Genomic DNA, 24,768 nt, shown 5'->3' on the forward strand with positions numbered 1-24,768 from the left:
ATAGTGGCCAGGGAATCTTGCTTGCGGACCTCGGTAAGGTGGCACCTATGCCAAACAGGTGGACCACCCTTAGTTGGCCCCTGAGGCCCTAAATAAAAATGAACACAAGTTGTGCTTTTTATTATTTCCATGTAGGCCGCATGAAGCCAGAAGACGTCAGGAAGAACATCGGCCCAGCAGAAAAAGAGAAGACCACCACCAGTTGTTTTGTTGTGTTTATTATGAACAGTGGTGACTGTGCACCGAGTGGTGCTTTTGGTGCTTTGTGGTGCTTTTGGTGCTTTTGGGTGCTTTGGTGGTATTGGTACTGGTGCATCGATGCAATGCGTGCTGTCTCCTCCCTCCCAACAGGAATTTCTTTTTCTTGTTCCCTAAAAAGAAAAAGAAAAAACACAGGTCCTGGGTTGCGTTGTAAATAAGAAATAACGTCACTGTAAATAATGCTCCCCACCGTAAATGTATAGTTTGAGAACAATTCCGTAATTCGGTTAGCTGTGGGCTTGAGTCTGTTAGACAGGGTGCAATGCAATAGGGGGACAGACTTATTTGTGTTTTAAAATCGTCACACTCAGGGTCAGGTTAAAAGTAGAGGGAACTACACCTACGTGTCACACTAAATTAAAGTTGTAGGCCCGGGAACGGACCTGAAGAAAGGAGGGTGCAGTGTAACGAATTTAGAAAGTGTAAAGAATGTGAGAACTGGTTTGCTGTGTTTTAACTGGCCCTCGTAGAGTAAATAAGGTCGAAGGACGTCCCCCTAGTTAATTCCATGAAACTTACACACAGGCCACGATATATCTTTTTAAATAGCTTATTTCCTTATTCTATGTAGGCTAAATATGTGTTTCCCACTAGATTGACTCTGCATTGCATCGAACGAAGTAAGCATAGGCCCTTTCAATTGCCCCAATCATCTCCGCTCTCCAAAGTTCCTTTCAAAAGCGGTGCGAGTGGTGTTCAATCCCGCAAGCCGCCATTACCCATGTGCTAATCTCGGAGAAGAGGGGGGTAGGAGCCGCCAACTCACGGGCGTGGCACGTCGTCATGATCAAAGGGGGAATCGGACAGCCCTAACAGCCAACTAGCACCGCGGTGAGCGACCCGGTAGGCGTGCCCTCGCAGCCGGCGGCTTGATTCCGACCCGAGTAATAAAAGCGACTGGAAGGGACTGCTTCGGCAGAGGAGAAAAGAGATGAGAGGAGAGAAGAGATGAGATGAGAAATGAGCTGTGAGAGGAGAGATGAGCTGTGAGATGAGAGATGAGAGACGCTCCAAAAATGAGAGGTACTTGGAGATGGAACAAGCTTTGGAGAGACGCGCTGAGAGGAGGGAGACGGCTCCACAAGAAGGAGAGGAGCAGGTGTGACCGAGCCAGCGCGTGACGTCCACAGCATCAGCAGCGTCGACGCGACCGAGGGTTTTCCCGCCAAAAACGCGAAGAGTGGGAGCTGCTACCTCCAGCCCTGCCGGTTGCAGGGACCTGACCCTGCCTCCCTCTCCAGCAACCCACCTCCGCCATTCCTGCCTGCAATTTCCCCCGTGTAAGTGTGAACGTCGTCTGTCTTAATCGTTGTCCTGGGGTTAAGTAAACTGCACAGATAAGCTAACGATTCACTGTGTGACTGCTTCTTCCATCCATTGCTTGTAAATAACTTTGATCGCTCCTTCTTTTTGCTTGTGTGTATAATAAATCCTGTTATTCCTCCGAACTCTGTCTTCTTCTCTGTTCCTTCTCTTTCGGTCGCTTTAGAGGTTTCCATATTGAATATCTGTGGCGCGATTTGGTCAACGTTGGGGGAGTCGGGCTAATCGGGGATCCTGTAACGGTCGCGGTTGACCATCCGCTCGGCCCAAAGTAACATCTTGTCCGCGACCCGTAACAATATATATATATATATATATATATATATATATATATATATATATATATATATATATATATATATATATGTATATATATATATATATATATATACAGTGGAACCTTGACTTACGAGTGCCCCAACTTACGAGTTTTTCGAGATACGAGCCGTCGCTCGGGCGGTTTATTGCTTTGAGATGCGAGCCGAGATCTGAGTTACGAGCTTTCGCCACCCGGTCACGTGGTTATCTTGCCGTGCAAGTACAGTATCTCTGTCGTATAGCGCTGCATTTTTGTTTTCGCATGTTGGTTATTTTGAGTTTACGCCACCAGGTGGGTTCTGGTCACATGGTTATCTTGCCGTGCAAGTACAGTATCTCTGTTGTATAGCGCTGCATTTTTGTTTTCGCATGTTGGTTATTTTGAGTTTACGCCACCAGGGGGGTTCTGGTCACGTGGTTATCTTGCCGTGCAAGTACAGTATCTCTGTCGTATAGCGCTGCATTTTTGTTTTCGCATGTTGGTTATTTTGAGTTTACGCCACCAGGTGGGTTCTGGTCACGTGGTTATCTTGCCGTGCAAGTACAGTATCTCTGCCGTCAACTTGTTCAGAGTGCCGGCGATAGCTCGCCTTCTCTTTGTGGAAAACACGGTACTGAGAAGAAGAAGAGGATGATGTGCTTGGATATAAAACACGCAATCGTCGAAAAACATGAGCGAGGTGTGCGTGTTGTCGACTTGGTGAGGCGGATGTGAAGGCAGCTGAAGATTTTATTATAACTTTTGCCGAACTGATAGAAGCCGAACGATACATCCCCCAGCAAATCTTCAACTGTGACGAGACAGGGCTCTTCTGGAAAAAGATGCCGAGGAGGACGTATATAACGGCAGAGGAGAAGAGCATGCCAGGCCACAACTTGTTCAGAGTGCCGGCGATAGCTCGCCTTCTCTTTGTGGAAAACACGGTGAGATCCTTAACATCCAACAACTAATGGGACGCAAACGGGGCGCCCAGTTTAGTGGTACACACATTGATGAATCACCCTGCCTGTGATTCACCCATGACAGGTTATAGCTGGGTCGGGATTCAAACCCAGGCTGGACAGTTTAGACTTTAGAGTCAAGTGTGCGTACCTCCAGTCCAGGCCATCCTGCCAACTTGTATGCTGCATACAGGTGAAATATAAAGCGCGAGATATTTTTATATATACTGTATATTTAAAAAAAAATTGGTGTGGTTTTTGGCGGGCTGGAACGGATTAATAGCATTTCAATGCATTTTAATGGGGAAATTTGATTTGAGAAACGAGCAATTTGAGTTACGAGCTCGGTCACAGAACGAATTAAACTCGTAAGTCAAGGTTCCACTGTATATATATATATATATATATATATATATATATATATATATATATATATATATATATATATATATATATATATATATATATATATATATATATATATATATATATATAGATATGTATGTATGTATGTGTATATGTATGTGTATATGTATGTATGTATGTATGTATATGTATGTATGTATGTATGTATGTATGTATATGTATGTATATATATATATATATATATATATATATATATATATATATATATATATATGTATGTATGTATGTATATGTACTATATGTATGTATGTGTATGTATATGCATGTATGTATGTATGTACGTATGTGTGTACGTATTATGTATATGTATGTTTTTATCTATGTATGTATATGTATGTTTGTATATATATATATATATATATATATATATATATATATATATATATATATATGTTTATATGTATATGTATATGTATATGTTTGTATGTGTGTGTGTGTGTGTGTGTCTGTATGTATGTATTAATTATCTGCTCTTCCGAGAGAATTTGATTGAGGAAGCTGAAACTTTCAGGGATTAATGAGGGCTCCCTGAAGTGGTGGATGTTCATGTTTTGTTTGATACATGAAGTTTTGAAAAATATTTTTGCCATTTTGCCCTTGGGGGGTGAGGGCCGGAGGGTGGGTGCAATTGGAATTATCCGAGCTATATAACCACAATGTATTATACATGCACATAAGCAATACGCATGTTTTTGCTTCATCTATCTATAATTCCATTAATCTCTGTGTGTATGTGTGTATGTGTGTATGTGTGTATGTGTGTATGTGTGTATGTGTGTATGTGTGTATGTTTGTCTGTGACCGCTGTTTCTCGACAACTACCGGTCCGATATACTTTAAACTTGCCAGGTATATTGCTGGGGACCCGAGGATGTGCCTTTTCAAGGTTTCATATTAATCGGACAAGTACTTACCGAGCTATGGCGATTTCTTTACCAAACACTGCAAGCCGTTCGCTTTGGACCAAACCATTGCATGTAAATAGAGGGGGGGGTTCTGTGGTCGTTGCGAATGGACCAAACCATTCATGTAAATAGAGGGGGGGGGGGGGTTCTGTGGTCGTTACTGCCACGTGGTTTCAAAGTTTTTTTTTGTTGTTGTTGTTTGCACGCATGTTTTTTTGCACCCACGTACGGGCACGCCCTAGGATGTTTACACACACACACCCCTACACAAATTTTTTTTTTTTTTTTTTTTTGGCAAGGAACGGGCACCCACGTACGGGCACGTCCTAGCTTATATATAGTACGGGCATGCCCTAGTATACGTAATCCGAGTTACGTCAATTTTCGGAAGCGATCGAGGCAGTGGTCTGTTGCCTATACACCGCCCAAGTAAAGGGACGTGATGCACGCTTGGAACAAGATGGCCTATGGGGTGTGTATTATGCATCGTCTGCTGTAGTATTAATCTATCTATAATTCCAGTAATCTCTGTTTGTACGTTTGTACGTTTGTCTGTGACCGCTGTTTCTCGACAACCACGGGTCCGATATACTTTTAACTTGCCAGGTATATTGCTGGGGACCCGAGGATGTGCCTTTTCAAGGTTTCATATTAATCGGACAATTACTTACCGAGCTATGTCCAAAAAACGATTCAACCAATCAGAGAGCAGCGAACTATCGCGTGTGCCGAACGTGGCGGACACACTCTGCCTCGGATGGCACATTTGAGAGCGTATTCATTTATTTCACGTTTGCAAACTATGTTGCCGCTATGTTGGCGTTAAACTATGTTTTAAAACTAATAAAAACCATTTCATCTAAATAGAGGGGGGGGGGGGGGGGGATTGTCACTGTACTCGCAAGCCGTTCGCCGTTCGCTTTGGCGTTGCGAATGGACCAAAACATTTCATGAACCAAACCATTTCATGTAAAGCGTTCGCCGTTCGCTTTGGCGTTGCGAATGGACCAAAACATTTCATGAACCAAACCATTTCATGTAAATAGAGGGGGGGATATAATTTTAGATATAGATATAGTACGGGCATGCCCTAGTAATCATAAAGATAATAACATGACCCCACTTGTGGCTCCAGTAGGGAGTGGGTACTTCTCGTTATGATTAACATTGTTCTCGTTGTTGCTGTGTATGTATAGCTGTTATAATTTCAGTTACTGTTTTGTTTGTAGTTGTTATGAGTGGGCCTGTATTATTAGGATACATTGGTTGAACAGCAAGTTTGTGGCATAAAATAAGTTTTTTTTAAATGTTCCAGAAGAGTGATTATTCAGTTAACGTTGTTCTTGCTCTCAAGGTAACCCTTTCTTCTCCTCTCCATGTAAAGGCTGGAGTATCCCATGGTTCCAGGCCCCATCGTATTCCTAATCATCTCACTGACTCTCTGGAACATCCTCTTTATCTTTTTGCTGATGACTCCACTCTGTTGACAGGCAGCATCCTCTTCGCTCTCCTCAGACCTTGACAAAATCACAAACTGCTCAAACAATGGAACATGTCTTTCAATCCTGATAAATCCCACCCACTCACTCTCTCTCCGAAAGGACTGTTTCCGCAAACTATCCCATCTACTTTCTCAACAACCATCTCAGAGGTTCAGTCACTCAAGCTTTTGGGTCTCACTCTCAGCCATGATCTCTCTTGGGCAAACCACATTTGAAAGTTGGCTTCCAAAGCCAGACGCCGACTGGGCATCCTCCATCGTGCAAAGTCCTCCCTTGGCACACCTGAGCTTCTATCCACAAACAAGGCTTTCATCCGCAGCTCAATGGAATACTGTTCCCCCCTCTGGGCCGGTGCTCCTGCCTCACACCTAGCTCGGCTTCACGCTGTTGAAACAAAAGCTTTCAGAATCATTGGAATCTCCAGCGATGAAACTAACTCCAAGGGCCTTTCACTCACTCACCGCAAACAGGTTGGTGGTCTTTCTGTCTTCTACCGACTCCTCTCCAGCCTTGCTCCACCAGCTTTGTCTGTGCTCTGTCCCCAAATACTCCTACATGTGGCACAATATCTGCAGGACCTCTTCTGGTTAAACTGCCAAAATCAAGACTCTCTGCTCACTTTCACTCTTTCATTCCTCTTTTCTCCCACCACTGGAACCGCCTTATACACTCTTCATTCTCATTCTTCCCTCCGGGTCTTCAAGACAGCTGTTCACCACCATCTCAAGTCATCCCCATCCAAAACCTTTTCAGATCTTTTCTTTTCCTGTTAAAACACCCCCACCCCTCTCAACATTTTGCTTACGTATCCATCTTGTCCACCCGTTGTGTTCTCCCTTACCTGCATCATCATTACGTGCATTCGTTGTTTGTCAGTTTCCGTCTACCTTCTCCCTACAACATGCTATTCGCGTTTGCCCTTTCTCCTGTTGTTCTCTTTTTGTTGTGTCCAGATTTGTTTTGTGTCCAGATTTGTTTTGTGTCCAGATTTGTTTTGTGTCCAGATTTGTTTTGTGTCCAGATTTGTTTTGTGTCCAGATTTGTTTTGTGTCCAGATTTGTTTTGTGTCCTGTTTGTTTTGTGTCCTGTTTGTTTTGTGTCCAGATTTGTTTTGTGTCCAGATTTGTTTTCTGTCCAGATTTGTTTTGTGTCCAGATTTGTTTTGTGTCCAGATTTGTTTTGTGTCCTGTTTGTTTTGTGTCCTGTTTGTTTTTTGTCCAGATTTGTTTTGTGTCCAGATTTGTTTTGTGTCCAGATTTGTTTTGTGTCCAGATTTGTTTTGTGTCCAGATTTGTTTTGTGTCCAGATTTGTTTTGTGTCCAGATTTGTTTTGTGTCCTGATTTGTTTTGTGTCCTGTTTGTTTTGTGTCCTGTTTGTTTTGTGTCCTGTTTGTTTTGTGTCCAGATTTGTTTTGTGTCCAGATTTGTTTTCTGTCCAGATTTGTTTTGTGTCCAGATTTGTTTTGTGTCCAGATTTGTTTTGTGTCCAGATTTGTTTTGTGTCCTGATTTGTTTTGTGTCCTGATTTGTTTTGTGTCCAGATTTGTTTTGTGTCCAGATTTGTTTTGTGTCCTGATTTGTTTTGTGTCCAGATTTGTTTTGTGTCCAGATTTGTTTTGTGTCCAGATTTGTTTTGTGTCCAGATTTGTTTTGTGTCCTGCTTTGTTTTGTGTCCAGATTTGTTTCTGTGTCCTGATTTGCTTTGTGTCTTTTCTTTTTTTTTCTTTTTTCTTTTTTGTATTCAAGATCGAGGCTCGTGAAAGAGCTAACATCAATCACACAAAAAGTCAAACCGACACATTTCACATATAATAAGGGGAGCGGTAGACAAGATGGGGAGAGAGGGGGAAGGACACAAACACAACATTTGAGAGCAGGGGCATCGGAAGATCTGTTGGGGGGGGAGGGAGGGCTTGGGGGGAGGAGACATGGGAAGGGGGAGGGGTGGGAGAGATATAAAACATATGGACACTGCAAGGACTTCCAGGAAAGAAGTTGGAATTTCAAAAAAAGTGGATCTGGGGTGAAATTAGCGGGGGTGGAAAAGATCAAGGTTTTTTTTTTTTTTTTTTTTTTTTTTTTGTATACAACATCGAGGCTCGTGAAAGAGCTCACATTAATCGCACAAAAAGTCAAACCGACACAAAAAACACAAGATAAGGGGAGCGGTAGACAAGATGGGGAGAGAGGGGGAAGGACACAAACACAACATTTGAGAGCAGGGACATCGAGAGAACTGTGGGAGGGAGAGTGCTTGGGGGGAGGTGGGAGAGGTATAAAACACATGGACACTGCAAGGACTTCCAGGAAAGAAGTTGGAATTTCAAAAAAGTGAATCTGGGGTGAATTAGCGGGGGTAGAAAAGATCAAGGTTTTGGATGGGGGAAGATAAGAGATGGTGCTGAACAGCTGTTTTAAAGACCTGGAGGGTGGAGTGGGATTGAAGAGAGTGTGGGAGTTTTTTTCCAGAGGCAGAAAAAAAGAGGAATGAAAGAGTGAAGGTGAGCAGACAGTCTTGATTTTGGCAGTTTAACCATAAGAGGGTTGCTGGCAGATCTTGTGCGACCTGTAGGAATATTTGGGGGACTGATTTGATTTGTTTTGTCTCCTAGCTATATTCCTCATTTGTTTTGTGTCCTGTTTGTTTTGTGTCCTGTTTGTTTTGTGTCCTGATTTGTTTTTTGTCCAGATTTGTTTTGTGTCCTGTTTTGTTTTGTGTCCTGTTTTGTTTTGTGTCCTGTTTTGTTTTGTGTCCTGTTTGTTTTGTGTCCTGATTTGTTTTGTGTCCAGATTTGTTTTGTGTCCTGATTTGTTTTGTGTCCTGTTTTGTTTTGTGTCCTGATTTGTTTTGTGTCCAGATTTGTTTTGTGTCCAGATTTGTTTTGTGTCCTGTTTTGTTTTTTGTCCAGATTTGTTTTGTGTCCTGTTTTGTTTTGTGTCCTGTTTTGTTTTGTGTCCTGTTTTGTTTTGTGTCCTGTTTGTTTTGTGTCCTGATTTGTTTTGTGTCCAGATTTGTTTTGTGTCCAGATTTGTTTTGTGTCCTGTTTTGTTTTGTGTCCTGATTTGTTTTGTGTCCAGATTTGTTTTGTGTCCAGATTTGTTTTGTGTCCTGATTTGTTTTGTGTCCTGTTTTGTTTTGTGTCCTGTTTTGTTTTGTTTCCTGTTTGTTTTGTGTCCTGTTTGTTTTGTGTCCTGTTTGTTTTGTGTCCTGTTTGTTTTGTGTCCTGTTTGTTTTGTGTCCTGTTTGTTTTGTGTCCTGTTTGTTTTGTGTCCTGTTTGTTTTGTGTCCTGTTTGTTTTGTGTCCTGTTTGTTTTGTGTCCTGTTTGTTTTGTTTCCTGTTTGTTTTGTGTCCTGTTTGTTTTGTTTCCTGTTTGTTTTGTGTCCTGTTTGTTTTGTTTCCTGTTTGTTTTGTGTCCTGTTTGTTTTGTGTCCTGTTTGTTTTGTGTCCTGTTTGTTTTGTGTCCTGTTTGTTTTGTGTCCTGTTTGTTTTGTGTCCTGTTTGTTTTGTGTCCTGTTTGTTTTGTGTCCTGTTTGTTTTGTGTCCTGTTTGTTTTGTGTCCTGTTTGTTTTGTGTCCTGTTTGTTTTGTTTCCTGTTTGTTTTGTGTCCTGTTTGTTTTGTGTCCTGTTTGTTTTGTGTCCTGTTTGTTTTGTTTCCTGTTTGTTTTGTGTCCTGTTTGTTTTGTTTCCTGTTTGTTTTGTGTCCTGTTTGTTTTGTGTCCTGTTTGTTTTGTGTCCTGTTTGTTTTGTGTCCTGTTTGTTTTGTGTCCTGTTTGTTTTGTGTCCTGTTTGTTTTGTGTCCTGTTTGTTTTGTGTCCTGTTTGTTTTGTGTCCTGTTTTGTTTTGTGTCCTGTTTTGTTTTGTGTCCTGATTTGTTTTGTGTCCAGATTTGTTTTGTGTCCAGATTTGTTTTGTGTCCTGTTTTGTTTTGTGTCCTGATTTATTTTGTGTCCTAATTTGTTTTGTGTCCTGTTTGTTTTGTGTACTGGTTTGTCTTGTGTCCAGATTTGTTTTGTGTCCAGATTTGTTTTGTGTCCAGATTTGTTTTTTGTCCAGATTTGTTTTTTGTCCAGATTTGTTTTTTGTCCAGATTTGTTTTGTGTCCTGTTTGTTTTGTGTCCTGCTTTGTTTTTTGTCCTGATTTGTTTTGTGTCCATATTTGTTTGGTGTCCTGATTTGTTTTGTGTCCAGGTTTTTTTGTCTCCTGATTTGTTTTTTGTCCTGTTTTTTTTGTGTCCAGATTTGTTTTTGTCTCCTGATTTGTTTTGTGTCCAGATTTGTTTTGTGTCCTGATTTGTTTTGTGTCCTGTTTGTTTTGTGTCCCGATTTGTTTTGGGTCCCGATTTGTTTTGTGTCCAGATTTGTTTTGTGTCCAGATTTGTTTTGTGTCCTGATTTGTTTTGTGTCATTTTTTTTGTGTCCAGATTTGTTTTGTGTCCTGTTTGTTTTGTGTCCAGATTTGTTTTGTGTCCAGATTTGTTTTGTCTCCTGATTTGTTTTGTGTCTCATTTTTTTTGTGTCCAGATTTGTTTTGTGTCCTGATTTGTTTTGTGTCCTGTTTTGTTTTGTGTCCTGATTTGTTTTGTGTCCTGATTTGTTTTGTGTCCTGTTTTGTTTTGTGTCCTGCTTTGTTTTGTGTCCTGTTTTTTTGTGTCCTGATTTTTTTTGTGTCCAGATTTGTTTTGTGTCCAGATTTGTTTTGTCTCCTGATTTGTTATGTGTCCACATTTGTTTTGTGTCCTGATTTGTTTTGTGTCCTGTTTGTTTTGTGTCCTGATTTGTTTTGTGAACTGATTTGTTTTGTGTCCAGATTTGTTTTGTGTCCAGATTTGTTTTGTGTCCAGATTTGTTTTGTCTCCTGATTTGTTTTGTGTCCACATTTGTTTTGTGTCCTGATTTGTTTTGTGTCCTGTTTGTTTTGTGTCCTGATTTGTTTTGTGTCCTGATTTGTTTTGTGTCCTGTTTTGTTTTGTGTCCTGCTTTGTTTTGTGTCCTGTTTTTTTGTGTCCAGATTTGTTTTGTGTCCTGTTTTGTTTTGTGTCCTGATTTGTTTTGTTTCCAGATTTGTTTCGTGTCCAGATTTGTTTTGTGTCCAGATTTGTTTTGTGTCCTGTTTTGTTTTGTGTCCTGATTTGTTTTTGTGTCCTGATTTGTTTTGTGTCCTGTTTTGTTTTGTGTCCTGATTTGTTTTGTGTCCAGATTTGTTTCGTGTCCAGATTTGTTTTGTGTCCAGATTTGTTTTGTGTCCTGATTTTTTTTGGTGTCCAGATTTGTTTTGTGTCCTGATTTGTTTTGTGTCCAGATTTGTTTTGTGTCCAGATTTGTTTTGTGTCCAGATTTGTTTTGTGTCCTGATTTGTTTTGTGTCCAGATTTGTTTTGTGTCCTGATTTGTTTTGTGTCCTGTTTGTTTTGTGTCCAGATTTGTTTTGTGTCCTGATTTGTTTTGTGTCCAGATTTGTTTTTTGTCCAGATTTGTTTTTTTGTCCAGATTTCTTTTGTGTCCTGATTTGTTTTGTGTCCAGATTTGTTTTGTGTCCTGTTTGTTTTGTGTCCTGATAAGTTTTGAGTCCAGATTTGTTTTGTGTCCTGTTTGTTTTGTGTCCAGATTTGTTTTGTGTCCTGATTTCTTTTGTGACCTGATTTGTTTTGTGTCCAGATTTGTTGTGTCCTGATTTGTTTTGTGTCCAGATTTGTTTTGTGTCCTGATTTGTTTTGTGTCCTGATATGTTTTGTGTCCAGATTTGTTTTGTGTCCTGATTTTTTTTGTGTCCAGATTTGTTTTTTGTCCAGATTTGTTTTTTGTCCAGATTTCTTTTGTGTCCTGATATGTTTTGTGTCCAGATTTGTGTTGTGTCCAGATTTGTTTTGTGTCCAGATTTGTTTTTTGTCCAGATTTGTTTTGTGTCCTGATTTGTTTTGTGTCCTGCTTTGTTTTGTGTCCAGGTTTGTTTTGTGTCCTGATTTGTTTTGTGTCCTGATTTGTTTTGTGTCCTGTTTTTTTGTGTTCTGATTTTTTTTGTGTCCAGATTTGTTTTGTGTCCAGATTTGTTTTGTCTCCTGATTTGTTATGTGTCCACATTTGTTTTGTGTCCTGATTTGTTTTGTGTCCTGTTTGTTTTGTGTCCTGCTTTGTTTTGTGAACTGATTTGTTTTGTGTCCAGATTTGTTTTGTGTCCAGATTTGTTTTGTGTCCAGATTTGTTTTGTCTCCTGATTTGTTTTGTCTCCTGATTTGTTTTGTGTCCACATTTGTTTTGTGTCCTGATTTGTTTTGTGTCCTGTTTGTTTTGTGTCCTGATTTGTTTTGTGTCCTGATTTGTTTTGTGTCCTGTTTTGTTTTGTGTCCTGCTTTGTTTTGTGTCCTGTTTTTTTGTGTCCAGATTTGTTTTGTGTCCTGTTTTGTTTTGTGTCCTGATTTGTTTTGTTTCCAGATTTGTTTCGTGTCCAGATTTGTTTTGTGTCCAGATTTGTTTTGTGTCCTGTTTTGTTTTGTGTCCTGATTTGTTTTTGTGTCCTGTTTGTTTTGTGTCCTGATTTGTTTTGTGTCCAGATTTGTTTTGTGTCCTGATTTGTTTTGTGTCCTGTTTGTTTTGTGTCCAGATTTGTTTTGTGTCCTGATTTGTTTTGTGTCCAGATTTGTTTTTTGTCCTGATTTGTTTTGTTTCCAGATTTGTTTTGTGTCCTGTTTGTTTTGTGTCCAGATTTGTTTTGTGTCCTGATTTGTTTTGTGTCCTGTTTTGTTTTGTGTCCTGATTTGTTTTTGTGTCCTGATTTGTTTTGTGTCCTGTTTTGTTTTGTGTCCTGATTTGTTTTGTGTCCAGATTTGTTTCGTGTCCAGATTTGTTTTGTGTCCAGATTTGTTTTGTGTCCTGATTTTTTTTGGTGTCCAGATTTGTTTTGTGTCCTGATTTGTTTTGTGTCCAGATTTGTTTTTTGTCCAGATTTGTTTTTTTGTCCAGATTTCTTTTGTGTCCTGATTTGTTTTGTGTCCAGATTTGTTTTGTGTCCTGTTTGTTTTGTGTCCTGATAAGTTTTGAGTCCAGATTTGTTTTGTGTCCTGTTTGTTTTGTGTCCAGATTTGTTTTGTGTCCTGATTTCTTTTGTGACCTGATTTGTTTTGTGTCCAGATTTGTTTTGTGTCCAGATTTGTTGTGTCCTGATTTGTTTTGTGTCCAGATTTGTTTTGTGTCCTGATTTGTTTTGTGTCCTGATATGTTTTGTGTCCAGATTTGTTTTGTGTCCTGATTTTTTTTGTGTCCAGATTTGTTTTTTGTCCAGATTTGTTTTTTGTCCAGATTTCTTTTGTGTCCTGATATGTTTTGTGTCCAGATTTGTGTTGTGTCCAGATTTGTTTTGTGTCCAGATTTGTTTTTTGTCCAGATTTGTTTTGTGTCCTGATTTGTTTTGTGTCCTGCTTTGTTTTGTGTCCTGTTTTTTTGTGTTCTGATTTTTTTTGTGTCCAGATTTGTTTTGTGTCCAGATTTGTTTTGTCTCCTGATTTGTTATGTGTCCACATTTGTTTTGTGTCCTGATTTGTTTTGTGTCCTGTTTGTTTTGTGTCCTGCTTTGTTTTGTGAACTGATTTGTTTTGTGTCCAGATTTGTTTTGTGTCCAGATTTGTTTTGTGTCCAGATTTGTTTTGTCTCCTGATTTGTTTTGTCTCCTGATTTGTTTTGTGTCCACATTTGTTTTGTGTCCTGATTTGTTTTGTGTCCTGATTTGTTTTGTGTCCTGTTTGTTTTGTGTCCTGCTTTGTTTTGTGTCCTGTTTTTTTGTGTCCAGATTTGTTTTGTGTCCTGTTTTGTTTTGTGTCCTGATTTGTTTTGTTTCCAGATTTGTTTCGTGTCCAGATTTGTTTTGTGTCCAGATTTGTTTTGTGTCCTGTTTTGTTTTGTGTCCTGATTTGTTTTTGTGTCCTGTTTTGTTTTGTGTCCTGATTTGTTTTGTGTCCAGATTTGTTTCGTGTCCAGATTTGTTTTGTGTCCAGATTTGTTTTGTGTCCTGATTTTTTTTGGTGTCCAGATTTGTTTTGTGTCCTGATTTGTTTTGTGTCCTGATTTGTTTTGTGTCCAGATTTGTTTTGTGTCCTGATTTGTTTTGTGTCCTGTTTGTTTTGTGTCCAGATTTGTTTTGTGTCCTGATTTGTTTTGTGTCCTGTTTGTTTTGTGTCCAGATTTGTTTTTGTGTCCTGTTTTGTTTTGTGTCCTGATTTGTTTTGTGTCCAGATTTGTTTCGTGTCCAGATTTGTTTTGTGTCCAGATTTGTTTTGTGTCCTGATTTTTTTTGGTGTCCAGATTTGTTTTGTGTCCAGATTTGTTTTGTGTCCTGATTTGTTTTTTGTCCAGATTTGTTTTGTGTCCTGATTTGTTTTGTGTCCTGTTTGTTTTGTGTCCAGATTTGTTTTGTGTCCTGATTTGTTTTGTGTCCAGATTTGTTTTTTGTCCAGATTTGTTTTTTGTCCAGATTTCTTTTGTGTCCTGATTTGTTTTGTGTCCAGATTTGTTTTGTGTCCTGTTTGTTTTGTGTCCTGATAAGTTTTGAGTCCAGATTTGTTTTGTGTCCTGTTTGTTTTGTGTCCAGATTTGTTTTGTGTCCTGATTTGTTTTGTGACCTGATTTGTTTTGTGTCCAGATTTGTTATGTCCTGATTTGTTTTGTGTCCAGATTTGTTTTGTGTCCTGATTTGTTTTGTGTCCTGATATGTTTTGTGTCCAGATTTGTTTTGTGTCCTGATTTTTTTTGTGTCCAGATTTGTTTTTTGTCCAGATTTGTTTTTTGTCCAGATTTCTTTTGTGTCCTGATATGTTTTGTGTCCAGATTTGTGTTGTGTCCAGATTTGTTTTGTGTCCAGATTTGTTTTTTGTCCAGATTTGTTTTGTGTCCTGATTTGTTTTGTGTCCTGATATGTTTTGGGTCCAGATTTGTTTTGTGTCCTGATTTGTTTTGTGTCCAGATTTGTTTTTTGTCCAGATTTCTTTTGTCTCCTGATTTGTTTTGTGTCCAGATTTGTTTTGTGTCCTGATTTGTTTTGTGTCCTGATTTGTTTTGTGTCCTGTTTGTTTTGTGTCCAGATTTGTTTTGTGTCCGGATTTGTCGTGTCCAGATTTTTTTGTGTCCAGATTTGTTTTGTGTCCAGATTTGTTCTGTGTCCTGATTTTTTTTTGTGTCCACATTTGTTTTGTCCTGATTTGTTTTGTGTCCAGATTTGTTTTGTGTCCACATTTGTTTTTTGTCCAGATTTGTTTTGTGTCCAGATTTGTTTTTTGTCCACTTTGTTTTGTGTCCTGCTTTGTTTTGTGTCCTGATTTGTTTTGTGTCCTGATTTGTTTTGTGTCCAGATTTGTTTTGGGTCCAGAGTTGTTTTGTGTCGTGATTTGTTTTGTGTCCAGATTTGTTTTGTGTCCTGTTTGTTTTGTGTCCTGTTTGTTTTGTGTCCAGATTTGTTTTGTGTCCTGATTTGTCTTGTGTCCAGATTTTTTTTGTGTCCAGATTTGTTTTGTGTCCAGATTTGTTTTGTGTCCTGATTTTTTTTTGTGTCCAGATTTGTTTTGTCCTGATTTGTTTTGTGTCCAGATTTGTTTTTTGTCCATATTTGTTTTTTGTCCAGATTCCTTTTGTGTCCTGATTTTTTTTGTGTCCACATTTGTTTTGTCTCCTCGCTCTTCCACGAGCATAGACTATGTAGTAAAAAAAACAAAAAAACCTTATTGTGAGAAGGGGATTTACGGGTTTCATATGTAGAAAAATGAAGTTGTGATTGAATCTCGATAGCCTGGCTCGTTACAAGCCAACATCGTCTTCATGGGAATAACCTGGCACCGTATGGTGTTCAGGTAAGTTATACATGAAGTACAATGCCGTGTACAGAGTTTGAATGGACGAACAGATTTTCAGCCCATGGTGATCCCCAGGTGTGCTATTAGAGGGAACAGGTCGACGATACAACAGAATCGAAGCTGTATGAAATGCCACCATCTCATCGCCCTCCCCACCTGTCACCCTACGATAAGACCAAAGGTCGCGGGTTTTGGCAGATATCGAGGTGCAAGACCGCATTTTGTAACGCAGACTTGTTTCCTCGGTGCTTGGAAATCACATTTACCGCTGCACATCGTCTGTGGACCGCAATGGCGCTGCCTTGAAAAGAGGGGTCAACGGACCCGGGCTCAGCGCGCCAATCTTATTACCCTCGCGCCTCTCACGCACCACCTGTACCCCCACCTCCGCGGGCACCGTGCCCTTGGCTCTCGGGAGGGCTAACGGTGCTCGTTTCCACCCCCGCAGGCTATACGTACGTGGCCGCGCCGTGCCGGGAACCTCACCAAAAAACAGAGTTCTGGGCAGGGAAAGATGGACCGCGCTCACCTGCGGGGCCCGAGTTCGTGACGCGCTCACCTGATTTACGGCGTACCAGGCGCAGCGCATCCCACAAGCCGTAAATAAAAAGTAAAAAGGTGCTCGAATGGCGGCGGGGACAGGCGGGTTTCCTAGCGGGACTCTTTGCCTTTAATCACGACCGGGGAAATGCTACCCCGTCGTGCTCGCTCCCGCCACCTTGTTCTGTGGGTGCGAGGAATTTGGCGAGGAAGGAATGTCTTGTGCGCAATGGGCCAAAGGGGCCACGGATTGCTGCCTTCTCAGCCGCACGCAAATACTACAGGGCCATAACGTACTTGGACAGGCCTATTCCTCAGGACAAGATAGTTAACCTTGTGCAGCTGCACATCGTCAGGAGTAGCGAGTTGCTGAGAGTCGTGAGCCCCACCGGTGTGTTCGCGCCCAGCCCGGGATACTCTGGCTTGGATCAGGTCCCGCCCAAGACGTTCACACTGTCACAGGTTGGCGAAGTGGGGAAGGGAGGCTTGGGCGAGGTATAACAAGGGTTGGCACAAGGTGGGAGGGCAGCTGAATGAAAGCGTGGTACGATCACTATTATGGCTGTTGTCATGGGAACACACAGTACGTTGTGATCAAATTTAACATTGTATTTCAGACGTTTTAATCCCACAAGAAGGGAAAACAGGTCTGCTTTTCAAATTGTCTCTTTACCCAAATCGAGTCCTTTCACCTTTTCACTTTCCACCATCTTTGCCGTAGTAGTCTAGCAGGCAGGAGTTCCTTAAAAGCAGGTAATTTTTCAATACACAATCCTCACCTTGCTGGTATTCATATATCAGGTGTCTCAATGCAAGTATATTGCAAACTATGAAAGCAGAGAATATATATATATATATATAAAGCAAGGGGTGTTTGTCCTCAAATATTGATATTTTTAATTAAACAAGACCAAAAGTCTAACAGCGGCGTAGCAGGGCTTGTAAAATATTATAAACCACAAACACACATGATTAGCTTTTTAAACAGTCGCCAATGCTGCTTATAACATTAAACAAATAAATTTGGAGGAATCCCGACATCTGTGAGGTACGTTTTACTTACAGAACTGAATGAAGATCTACAGTAATCTAGATTATACCCCACAGGGTTGGAGGTGTACTCATTTATCAAGCAGCTAGCTAGCGCTTGCCAAGCCAGCCGTTCCTTAAGGGTTTTGAATGGAGTGCTTGCTCGAATGCTGAAACCACTTGGCGATCTCTCCACAAAGAAACTTGGTAAATGAACACACACCCAATGTTCTTGAGACCCGATCATAGATCGACTGTAATTCTATATACCCCAAAGAAGAATGACCTTTCATGCCGCTCTTGAAGTGAGCGGGTGTTTACGTTGTAATGACATCATACACGTGATGACGTAGCATGACGGCCGGACACAAAACTGCTGCTACTTTAATATATGTAAGATATATATATATATATTTAACCTCCAGTTACGTTTGCAGTCACTACAAATGGAATAGTGTTACGATTAGATTTACTATAATAATAATAATAATAATAACGTTACGTTATTATTACGAAAATTATATTATTTTTAAAAAACCGAGGTGAATTCCTTACTTCCGCGGTTACACCGCTTCAATCCATCAACTTTCCATTCACGACATTGGGATTAAAGTGTAACGGTTATATTTACTATAATATTATTATTATTACGAAAACGTGACCACTGAAACGATACCACTGTATTAAGAAACCTGGGTTTAATTTGTCCTAAGCGGACGGTGAGTCATAACGCCTAAGGCCTACACATACCGTATTGTTTGAAGAGCTGTCACACCGATGCTTTCGATATTTGATGATCATTTTAACAATCGGTTTGTTTGTGTTTCACACTGAATGAAAAACGTAAAGGTAGAGCATGGAGATTGTGATATATGACAGGTTCGACGATATGTTCGGCATGAACGGCATATAAATCAAAATGGTGGTGCGTGGAGAGTCAGCTGCAGCACCGCCGTAATGACATCAGACGTAATCACATCACCCTGTCATGTGACTAGATTCTCAGTCCTGATTGGTATACGTTTGAGGGGACATACATACATACATACATACATACATACATACATACAGACGGACACACACTGTTCTAGACGGCTTTACCTGATGGGCTACGCCATAAAAATCTTCTTCTCAGAAACGCCAGACAGATCCAGACAAAACTCACCACGAGGCATCGGGACCATACCCTAACCTTAATTTGTGCCCCTCATGGCCACCCGTAACGACATTCCAGGTGGCCATAGCCCCCTCCCCGAATCCTTCATTTTTACTAAAACACCTTCTCCACAACTACCTGAGCAATACAGACCAAATTTGGTACAGTGCATCAGGACAGTAAGGTCTCATGGAGTGGTGCTCCCCATCCGGATCCACCCATTTATAAGGGATGAAAGGGGGGGCTTTCCACAAAGGGGGGCTTCACATCAATTTTAACATAATATTTATTTTGTATACAAAGTTGAGGCTTGTGTGAGAGCTAACACATAAACACATAAAAACAGAAACATACATGAAACGTATAACAAAGGGAGTGGGATACAAGAGGGGGAGACAAAGGGAAGCACAACAGCAGAGAACAGGGACATCGGGAGATCTGTGGAAGGGAGAGGGCTGTGGCAGGGTACATGGGATAAAACAAATGGACACGACAACGACTTTCAGAAAAACAACGGAATTTGAAAAAGGTGTATTTAGGGTGTATTAAAAGGAGTAAAAAAGATCAAGGTTTTGGATGGGGGAAGATAAGAGATGGTGGTGAACAGCTGTTTTAAAGACCTGGAGGGAGGAGTGGGATTGAAGAGAGTAAGAGATTTTGTTCCAGAGGTGGAAGAAAAGAGGAATGAAAGAGTGAAGGTGAGCAGAGAATCTTGATTTTGGCAATTTCACCATAAGAGGGTTGCAGGCAGATCTTATGCGACCTGTAGGAATACTTGGGTGACAGAGCACAGAGAGAGCTGGGGGAGCAAGGCCGGAGAGGAGTCGGTAGAAGACAGAAAGACCACCAACCTGCCTGCGGTGAGTGAATGAAAGGCCCTCGGAGTTAGCTTCATCGCGGGAGATTCCAATGATTCTGAAAGCTATGGTTTCAACAGCGTGAAGCCGAGCTAGGTGTGAGGAAGGAGCACCAGCCCAGAGGGGAGAACAGTATTCCATTGAGCTGCGGATGAAATCTTTGTAAGTGGTGAGGAGCTCAGAAGTGCCAAGAAAGGACTTCGCACGACGGAGGATGCCGAGTTGGCGAATGGCTTTGGCGGCCAGCTTAGAAATGTGGTTTTCCCGGGAAAGATCATGGAAGATAGTGAGACCCAAAAGCTTGAATGAGAGAACTTCTCTGAGAGGATTGTTGAGAAAAGGGAGGGTTTGTTGTTGTTGTTGAGAAAGAAAGAAAGGGAGGGTTTTCCAGACGGTCTATTCAGAGAGACATAGTAAGAGTGTGAGATTTGTCAGGATTAAAAGGCCTGTTCCACTTGTTTGACCAGTTTGTGATTTTGTCCAGGTCTGCAGAGAGTGAAGAGGCTGCTGTCTGCCGATCTGAGGGACGTGATATGGATCGGCAGAGGGTGGAGTCATCAGCAAAGAGATAGAGAGGATTTTCCAGAGTCTGCGAGATCGTTATGAAAACCAGAAAATGCACAGGGCCCAGAACACTACCTTAAGGAACTCCAGCCTGGACAGGAAGGGGAGATGAGAGAATTCCATTTAGAGTCACATGTTGACTACGGCAGGAGACGAAGTCCATGAGCCATGCTTGGAGATTTCCATGGATACCATAAGAGAAGAGTTTGAGGAAAAGGGCCAGGTATCAGACCGTATCAAAGGCACGTGATATGTCAAGGGAGATAGCTCTGATTTCCTGTTTGGCATTGAGGGCCTCCATCCATTGTTGAGACAGCAGAAGCAGCATGTCCAGAGTAGAATGACCTGGTCTGAACCCAAATTGATGATCTGATAACAAGCCATTGGAGAAGAGGAAGGATTTCATATTGGAAGTGATGATGGATTCCATGACCTTGCTGATGATTGGGAGCAGGCTGATTGGGCTGTCGTGGCAAGGGTCTGTTTTTGCACATTTTTTGTGTAAAGCGGTAATGTTGGCTGATTTCCAAGGAGATGGCAGATGACCTTGACCAAAAGAAAGGGTGAAGAGAATAGAGAGAGGGTGTGAAAGAGCGGAAAAGCAAGATTTTAGGACCCGTGGGCTGATGCCGTCTGGTTCAGTTGCAGAATCATAGTCGAGGGTTGACAGAAACTTCTCCACCTTGTCGGGAGAGAAGGACACAGAGTCCAGGAGCAGCTGGGTTCGACTTGGTAACTTGGGTATAGAGATTGATGGGTTTGGGACACAAGATTTTGAGGCAAACACAGAGTTGAGGCATTTGGCTTTTTCACCTGTATCTGTTTTCATCTGTATCTGTTTGAGGTAAGGGAGGGGATGGAGCGGGAAAAAACACCAGAAACATATTTGAGCAGACACCACCAGGATTTGGAGGAGGGAGACAGGTTTGAGAGTTCAGTCTTCCGAGTAGAAAGATGGTGTTTCCTGGCACTCCTGAGGGTAGTCACACACTTGTTCCAAGCTTTGTTGAAAGAACTGAGATTACTTTCAGTTGGATTAGTCGAAGACAAGTTGTTTTTAGGGCAACTGCCTCACCACAAGATTCAATGTACCATGGACGGGAGGAAGGGTGTGACAACTGAAGACGAGATGGGATAAATCTGTGCATGAGAGAGAGAGAGCAATTTACTTTGGAAGAATTCCCAGGATGAGTTGATGTCAGAGGCAGTATAGATGGGAGACCAGTCCAGAAGTTTGAATGCTGCTTGAAGACCATGCCAGAATTAATGACCATAAAGAAATGGCGTCAAAGCGCACCATTGATTTGTGTGGAACGAATAGCACACACCACGATCCATCCACACGAATCCATGGTGTCCTTTGAAGTCATTTCTTTATTCACAAACGTGCCCACAACCCTGGAGGATAATGTGGCTAGACAGCGGCTAATGGAGGATGATTGCTGGAAACAGGCCACCGACAAGTTGAATGTTGATGACGTATGTGACCTCCATCTTTCTTCCACCTATTTCGTCTTTGACGGCACATTTTACAAACAGGTGTTTGGCACTGCAATGGGTTCCCCGGTGTCTGAGGAGGTTGCTGATATGGTGATGGAAGAGCTTGAAACACGCACCATCCCGTCCCTCCCAACACAGCCATGTGTCTATTACCGCTATGTAGATGTCATTTTGGCATCTGTCCCAGTACGGCAGCTAATAAAATCCAGGAGGGCATCAGTGGAACGTTTCCTTCCATCAAATTTACCTGTGAGGAAGAATAGGATAGGACGCTTCCGTTTCTGGATGCCATGGTGACGAGGAACAAAAATGGAAGCTTAAGTACCGCAGTTTATAGGAAACCCACCCAGACTGACCGTTACCTCAATTTTGCGTCTTGTCATCCGACACACCACAAAAGAGCCGTGGTGAACACACTCGTAAAAAAGGGCAAGGAATATACCGTCCGTCCACTTTGGAGGGCAAGAGGAGTGAGGTCAGCCATCTTAAATGGGTATTGAAAGCCAATGGCTACCCAGACCAGCTCTGGCCAAAAAATGAAATGGTAGTGGCAGCTCCAAGACCTCAGGAAGTTCCACAGGAATCCACCTAAGGGCTTCTGTGTGCTACCTTTTGTGCCAGGAGTAGTCCAAAGGATTGGCAGGATTTTGAAAGCGGTCGTGGTGAGGGTTAACTATCAACTGATATACACCTTGAGACGTGCACTGACCAACGCCAAAGCCCAAAGACAAAAGAATGGCCGCACAGGTGTGGTATACACGATTCCATGCGACTGTGGTGAAGAATACATAGGCGAGACCGGAAGAACCTTAGGCAAGGCATTAATGAATACCAGAACGCCTTTGAGTGTAATCACCCAGAAAGATCTGCCATCGGCAAGCATGGAATAAGGCCATGTTCCCCTATGGGACAATGTGACTGTTCTGGTGGCATCCCCGAACCGGGCCAGAAGGTGAATACTGGAGGCCTGGCACACTGGTCAAATGAGGGCACCTTTGACAGAGGAGACTGTGGCGTTACCACAGGGTTACGGACCTCTCATGCATAAATACACTAGAGAGACACCGATGCTGGGAGGACAAGGACAAAGTGGGACATACACAACACAGGCGATGAGGAAAACACAAACATAATGCACCTCTCAAACAGACACAAAAGACTTGCAACATTAGCTTGTCACGGGCCAATGATCACGAGGTCTCGCAACACAGCTTTGTGATTGGTTGACAGAATAGGCCCACCTCCTTCCCCCAGGTATATCTGGGAGGAGGTAAATAAGGAAATTACTCTTGATAAAGGGGAGTGGAGGCCCAGTGCATGCCGGGTTGTTGGCCGAAACGTTGAGTTCGTTTTTAAGACAAAACTATGGGTTGGAGAACGATAAAATTGACTTATTGGATATAATTTCCAACCGCCGTTCATTGCTTGATGTATGTATGTATATATATATATATATATATATATATATATTGTTACGGATTCGTCACTTCCGTTGTTGTGGTTTTCATCCACTGTAAACATTGTTGGTTCCATGTACTATTATTGTTGTCGTTTAAGGGAAATAGAGATTACTATTTTCAAAAGGTAAAAAAGTTAATGTTTTAAATGAAACGGGAACTGGACGACGACGAAGAGGAAGAGGGAGAAGGCGGAGCGAGTGAGTCGGACAAGAAGCTTAGCTGCTTCGAGGTCTGGAGCGAACATTGGCGAACGAGGGTCACGAGTGAACTTTGGGTTTCCTGGGAAAAGGATTCCTGCGACAGAGTTGTTATCGCTGTGACAGATAAACCTGCGTGACAGGTTTTGCGGTTGATTCCGAAGAGAATCATAGGAGTGCCGTTACGCCTCGAGAACAGGCCGTCGGCCATTTTACCTCACGCAGGATTTGTGCACCGCTCAAGGTTTTTCACCTCGCTTCAACCATTTTCACCACATCTAGACGTTAACCTGGTGTGTGTGTAACGTGGCTTTTGAGTGGGAAGTCTGCAGTTCGCCGATTGGGAGCCGTGGAACGTCCATACCCGAAGGTGTGATTTCCCAGTCGCCTGGAGGGCACCTTTACGCATCTTTGGCAGCGTGACTGTCACTCAACCGAACGGGATTCTGGTCTCGATTAGACATCGTTCTGACGATCACTGGAGCGGATCGACTTTGGCTTGATGCCGAAATAGAGACATTGGGAATGTTCTTGTTTCACTCACTTGGAGCACAGTGAGTTATATTGTACGAAACTGATGGTACCATCATAGGAAGGACATATTGGTTGTACAATTGATTACTATTGTTTTTTGTACTGTTATTCTTGTGTGATCTTAATACAATACTTGTTTGTTGGTAACAATTGGTGTGGTTTCACCATTGATCTAAGACATACAGAATAACACATCTTTCTGCCGTGACTCCTCTCGGGGCTCGGAGGTACACCGTGACCGGGGTTTGGGGAGGAGCACGTAACAGAAATTGGGGGCTCCTCGTCCGGGATAAAAATTCCCTAACATCCTCGTCCGGGATAAAATTCCTTAACATCCTCGTCCGGGATAGAATTCACGAACATTCCCAAAATTCCCAAATTTGGAATTTCCTAACATTCCCAACATTTTTCTAAAAATGTAAAAAAATTTGTGTGAAGGTTAACAGGTGCTAACTAATAGTCACCATGGTGTTTGATGCAGAGAAGTTTGCGGCATCCCCTAATGAGGCACAGTTCCAGGCGTTGCCAGAATGAAAGATCGGAACTCATGATATTGGCCAAATATTTTAACTTGGAGGTCCGAGTTAATATGAAGAAAGCAGAGATGCAGACATTGGTGGTAGAATCTCTGGTGGGACAAGGAACATGGAAAGAGGTAGCCTTGGATTGGTTACCCTGAGGAAAAAGAAAATGTGGAGCTCCGGAAAATGGAGATGCAACTGCAGAGCCAGGAAAGGTTAAAAGCAGAGGAAAGGAAAGCAGAAAAGGAAAGAGCAGAACAGGAACGAGAACTCGAGGAAAGAAGAGCAGAACAGGAACGAGAACTCGAGGAGAGAAGAGCAGAGGAAAGGAGAGCTGAAGAAGAAAGAAGAGCAGAGGAAAGAGCAGAGGAAAGGAGAGCCGAAAGGGAGTTAAAGGAACGTGACATGGAGTATCAGAAGGAACTTAAACTCAAAGAGCTGGAATTACTGGAAGAACGGAGATAAGCAGTATCCATGCCGGCTAGTTCGACAACGAGTCAGAACACTTGGGATGTTGGTAGGCATGTGAGGCTGGTTCCACCCTTCAATGAAAAGGAGGTAGCCAAGTTTTTTTTTTCATTTTGAGAAAGTGGCTCAAATGCTAAAATGGCCTGTGGGGTCCTGGACTATGTTAGTGCAAAGTGTTCTGGTGGGTAAAGCTCAAGATATCTATTCGGCTTTACCGATTGACCAATGTGCAGATTATGAGATAGTGAAGAAAGCCATTCTCAAAGCCTATGAATTGGTCCCTGAAGCTTACCGGCAAAAATTCAGGAATGCCATGAAGAGGGAGAGTGAGACCCATGTGGAGTTTGCCAGAATGAAGGAAACCATGTTTGATAGGTGGTGTGACTCGAAGGAGATTGGGAAAGATTTCAACCTGTTACGACAATTGATCT

At 41.9% G+C, this 24,768-nt stretch overlaps 1 long non-coding RNA gene across 18 annotated transcripts in view; it reads right to left on the reverse strand.

The window, feature by feature from the left end:
- Positions 1–202: 202 nt before the first annotated feature.
- LOC144888834 (uncharacterized) overlaps positions 203–24,768 on the reverse strand; it is a 94,998-nt gene continuing 70,432 nt past the window's right edge. For all 18 annotated transcript variants that reach the window (XR_013621397.1, XR_013621394.1, XR_013621386.1 and 15 more), the window contains one exon: positions 203–371. This is a non-coding gene — a long non-coding RNA (uncharacterized LOC144888834). The remainder of the gene's footprint in view (positions 372–24,768) is intronic.

Source organism: Myxine glutinosa, chromosome 14 (genome assembly GCF_964187855.1).
Source record: "Myxine glutinosa chromosome 14, kmMyxGlut1.1, whole genome shotgun sequence".
Classification (NCBI taxonomy): Eukaryota; Metazoa; Chordata; class Myxini; order Myxiniformes; family Myxinidae; genus Myxine; species Myxine glutinosa.